The 5,129-nt window shown below is 46.6% G+C and overlaps 1 pseudogene; it reads left to right on the plus strand.

The window, feature by feature from the left end:
- The first annotated feature begins 600 nt into the window (after positions 1–600).
- On the plus strand, positions 601–4,157 carry LOC112106648 (annotated as a pseudogene).
- The last annotated feature ends 972 nt before the right edge of the window (positions 4,158–5,129 follow it).

Genomic DNA, 5,129 nt, shown 5'->3' on the forward strand with positions numbered 1-5,129 from the left:
GAAATTTTGTTCTGTTTTCATTTGGAATGGCCATGGACAGAACTTTTTCCCATAAGAGCTTTGACTTTGAGCCTCACTCAGCCTATAAAAACCAGTGAGCTTTCTTGGTCCTTCTGCCTGATAATTCAGTAGTCCAGCCATTTATCTTGTAAATTCTCTTACAGAGTGAGAAGAGTTTGGGTTTAACTTCACATTAATATTTGTGCTGGGCTAGTTCCGTGGACTGCCGTAGGAGTGGTTCTGCCTGAGAGCTAGTAGGAGATCTTTCTGGTGTAATAACTTATTTTCAAGTTAAACTGCTTGGCATTTTTCTTGGCCTGGGTAATGAGGGTTCACAGTTATATGCTTGAAATCATACTCTGCAGCAAAACACTGAAATTCAAAACTAATACACCTAAGTCCATTGTCTCTTCAGGGAAGCCACAATGGCTCAAATACCTTTTAGCTTCTCAGTAACCTGGCAACGTTGGGGTGTATGGGGTGGCCAGGAAGGGGTAGTACCTCTGATGGGGAGACTTGTCGTACCCTTTGGGGGTAGTCCATCCACTTTGGTCCCCACCTGTCACTCAGCTTTCACCTGTGGCTTCAAGTAGCTGCAGCATGCGCAGCGGCCACACCCCGGGCAACGGCTTCGACAGGCCGTCCAAACCAGGTGAGTGTAACTGATGGGACTCAAACCCTCAGTGAATTTGGGATATGCCTACCCTGCATGCGACGTCAGCTCCGGCGGAATGTGTGAAAGAGATCACTAAGATCCAATGGCCAAGAAGGCGGTTCTGCAACACTTTGTGGAAAGCGAAGGACTTGACGAGGCACGAAAGACGTCAAGGCCATCCACTGCAACCAAAGAAGTTACCAGTCATGACGATTTTTCGTACCATTGGTGTCTGGCTTCTAAGTTCGAGAGAGTGGGATTGCTCCCATGCAACGGCTCTACCACTCAAAAGCTTTCACACATAGGTCCTGTGCAAATCATCAAACATCATCATCATCATACTACCCAAGTCCTGCGGCGATGAGGCAGGGGCAAAGCGACAGGTGGAGGTTACCACTGGGAGTCGTAGTCCCAATCCTGCACGCAGGCGGCCTGTGGATAGGTGGTCGTCCAGCTCTGTACTTGGGGCAGCAGAGTTGTCCGGCAGCATCCCAGGCATCTGAGCAGCCCTCTTCAGGACAGCACTGCTCACCCTAGTAAGGGAGGGGCCTAGAAAAGGTGGCCTAAAAATTGCCTGCCCTACAACAACTGGCCAGCAAGCTGCGGCTGGCAGTTCAACCCAATCTGCGGCCGAAACCAAAAGAAAAATTTGAGAAAACTTACCATTGGTGTATGGAATGTTCGTACCCTCATGGATCGAGAAGCTGTTGCAAGACCTGAGAGAAGGACAGCCCTCATTGCTCGAGAACTAGTCCGTTATAACATCGATATAGCGGCATTAAGTGAAACAAGATTGCCTGGGGAAGGTTTCTTGTGTGAACCAGGAGGTGGTTACACCTTCTTCTGGAAGGGTAAGACTGAGACAGAGGACAGAATACACGGAGTTGGTCTGGCAATAAAAACCTTATTGATGCATCAACTCCCAGACCTTCCAGTGGGTATCAATGAAAGATTGCTGAAGCTACGCTTCCCACTAAATGCCAAACGTCATGTCACTATCATCAGTGCATATGCACCCACTTTAACATGCTCTGACAACTCAAAGGAACAATTCTATGAAGATCTTGACAGACTGATCAAGGCCACACCTGTAACAGATAAACTACTCCTACTTGGAGATTTCAATGCCCGAGTCGGGGCTGACAGCAAGAACTGGAAAGGAGTAATCGGGCCACATGGTGTAGGCAAAATGAACAGTAATGGATTACTTCTTTTGAGTCTTTGTTCTGAAAATGACCTGACCATTACCAACACTCTGTTCCAACAAGCAGACAAATACACAATGACGTGGATGCACCCTAGGTCCAAACAGTGGCATCTAATAGATTATGCCATTGTTAGAAGGCGAGACATCCGAGAAGTACTGATTACCAGAGTAATGTGAGGCGCAGAGTGCTGGACAGATCACAGATTAGTCAGGACGTCTCTTCAACTCTACATCGTTCCTTCTCGGCACAAACGCCCTAAGCATGCGACCTGCTTTCAATATAGCCAAACTGAAGGATGCTCAATGTTTCAACAAATTCCAGAAGAGTCTTGATGACAAACTGACATCCCACGGACAACTGATCGGTACTGTAACCGAAAAGTGGGACCAGTTCAAGCAGACAGTGACTGACACAGCAATAACATCTCTTGGACCAAAGAAAAGAACACATCAGGATTGGTTTGATGAGAACCAAGAAGAAATATGCTCAGCACTGGAAGTAAAGAGAAAAGCCTTTATCGAATGGCAGAATGACAGCTCCTCAGTCTCTAAACGGGACTATTTCAAGTACCTTCAGAGCAAAACACAGAAAGACCTCCGTCAGATACAAGACAACTGGTGGGAGAGCAAAGCCAAAGAAATTGAGCACTATGCTGAGACCCACAACTTAAAGATGTTCTTTAGTGCTATTAAGACTGTTATGGACCCTTTAAACCAAGGACCACCCCATTGCTCTCATTAGACAACACAACACTGATTAAAGATAAAGAAGGCATCAACAAAAGATGGCGAGAACACTTTAGCAACCTTCTCAATAGACCATCAACCGTGAATAATAATGTCCTTAATGAAATTCCACAATAACCTGCTCTGACAGATCTTGACTTTCCGCCCACTATAGATGAGATTAAGAAAGCTGTTAGCCAGATGAGTTCAGGGAAAGCTCCTGGAAAAGATGGGATACCAGCAAAGATATATAAAGCAGCAGGTCCAGCAGCACTAGCAGCATTCCACAGTGTGATCATCAACATCTGGGAGGATGAAAACATACCACAGGACCTTCGCGATGCTACTATTGTCTCTCTTTTCAAGAAGAAAGGCAGCAAAGCAGAATGTGAAAACTATAGAGGCATATCCCTCCTCTCTGTTGGAGGGAAGATCATCGCCCGCGTCATCTTGAACCGCCTAATAGCCAGTATTTCCGAGGCAAATCTACCTGAAAGTCAATGTGGTTTTCGACTTGGCCGGAGCACAGTCGACATGGTGTTTGCTGTCAGACAAATACAAGAGAAGTGCATTGAACAGAACATGCACCTGTATGCTGTCTTCATAGATCTGACAAAGGCGTTTGATACCGTCAACAGGGAAGCCCTTTGGACCATTCTAACACGACTTGGCTGCCCAAGAAAATTTGTCCAGATTATACGCCTTTTTCATGACAGCATGACAGGCGAAGTATTGTCTGATGGAGCCACATCAGCCCCCTTTAACATCACCAGCGGCGTGAAACAAGGATGTGTTCTCCCTCCTGTCCTATTTAACCTGTTCTTTGCATGTGTCCTTAACCATGCACTGAAAGATCTGGACCGAGGTATATACTTGAAATACCGGCACGATCGTTCACTTTTTGACCTCCGTCGCCTGAATGCAAAGACTAAGACAGTGCAGAAACTCCTTCTTGAGGCACTCTTTGCTGATGACTGTGCCCTCATGGCTCACACTGAAAATGATCTACAGCACATTGTCAACAAGTTTGCTGAGGCCTCGCAACTTTTCGGACTAACTATCAGCCTCGGAAAGACAGAAGTTCTCCATCAACCTGCACCTGGATCAAATGCTTCTGTCCCGAGTATCTCCATCGACGGCACTCAGCTGAAAGTAGTGGAGAACTTTAAATATCTGGGTAGTGTCATACCCAGTGATGGATCACTGGATAATGAGATCAATGCACGAATATCCAAAGCAAGCCAGGCACTTGGCTGTCTGCTTGTCAAAGTTTTAAATCACCACAACATCCGGATGTCAACAAAACTGCTTGTGTACAGAGCTGTTGTTCTTTCATCTCTTTTGTACGGGTGCGAAACATGAACACTATATAGGCATCACATCAAGCAGCTTGAAGCATTTCACATGCGCTGCCTCCGCAACATCATGAAGATCTGCTGGCAAGACAAAGTGCCCAATCTCGAGGTCCTCGAGAGAGCCCAGATGACAAGCATCGAAATGATGATCATGAAGTCACAGCTACGTTGGACCGGTCATGTCAGCCGCATGGATGCCAACAGAATCCCCCGCCAGCTTCTGTATGGTGAGCTCTCCCAGGGCATCCGGCATATAGGTCGTCCACGGAAACGTTACAAGGACACCATCAAAGCCAATCTGCACTACAGCAGTATCAAACCTAGGGACCTTGAGGACGCCGCCAGCGACAGAACACAGTGGCGTGCAACAGTCAGAAATACCTGCATCGCCTTTGAGGAAGACTGCTGCCAGCGTCTACAAGAGGCACGCGAACGACGTCACAGAGCATCAGCAGCGCACAATCCACTGACCGCGAACTTCCCATGCACCATCTGCAGCAAAATGTGCACCTCTAGAATTGGCTTGTACAGTCACCAGAGGGCACACCATAAGACCAACAACTGATGATCTGCACAGATTTGTCATCATCGGATTCGATGGACTACCAAGATGAACCTGGCAGCAGATAGAAGATGGTATACGTATTTTCTCAGTAAAGATAAAAAACAGTAATAAGTAGGTAGATGGGTCCTTACTGTTTGCAAAGCTCCACTGCAATTTTCTGATTGGCCTTCCTATCAATAGACTATAAGGAGTGGTTCCATTTGCCGGGACCTTCATAAGCCTCTATCTTTAGTTTTTACCCATGCCTGACCACTGCTGAATTGCTGATGGTGCTTTGCCATTCCTTCTTTATTGTTTGTATCCAAACACATATGCTCCTATATGCCTCTTCTGGGGTCTAGGCCTGTGAATCTGTGCAATAGTGGATCCATTGGACACTCCTATGCTATTCCCCTCACTTTGTCCAACCTACTCCATCCCTCTCTGCACATAAAGAGGAGGAAATCTCAGCAAGTTTTTCACATGGAGATTTATCTCAATCATTCCATCAGAGGCAAGGGGTTTCTCTATGCATGTGAACAGGCCATGGGACACACCCACAACCCCCTGGAGCCTTCAGTGACCTTAGTATTATTGGTGATCCATGCTGCAAAGGCTGCCTGGGACTGGATTAACTTTCCT

The sequence above is a fragment of the Terrapene carolina genome, unplaced genomic scaffold (assembly GCF_002925995.2).
Source record: "Terrapene carolina triunguis isolate 2854851 unplaced genomic scaffold, T_m_triunguis-2.0 Scaffold42, whole genome shotgun sequence".
Lineage (NCBI taxonomy): Eukaryota > Metazoa > Chordata > Testudines > Emydidae > Terrapene > Terrapene triunguis.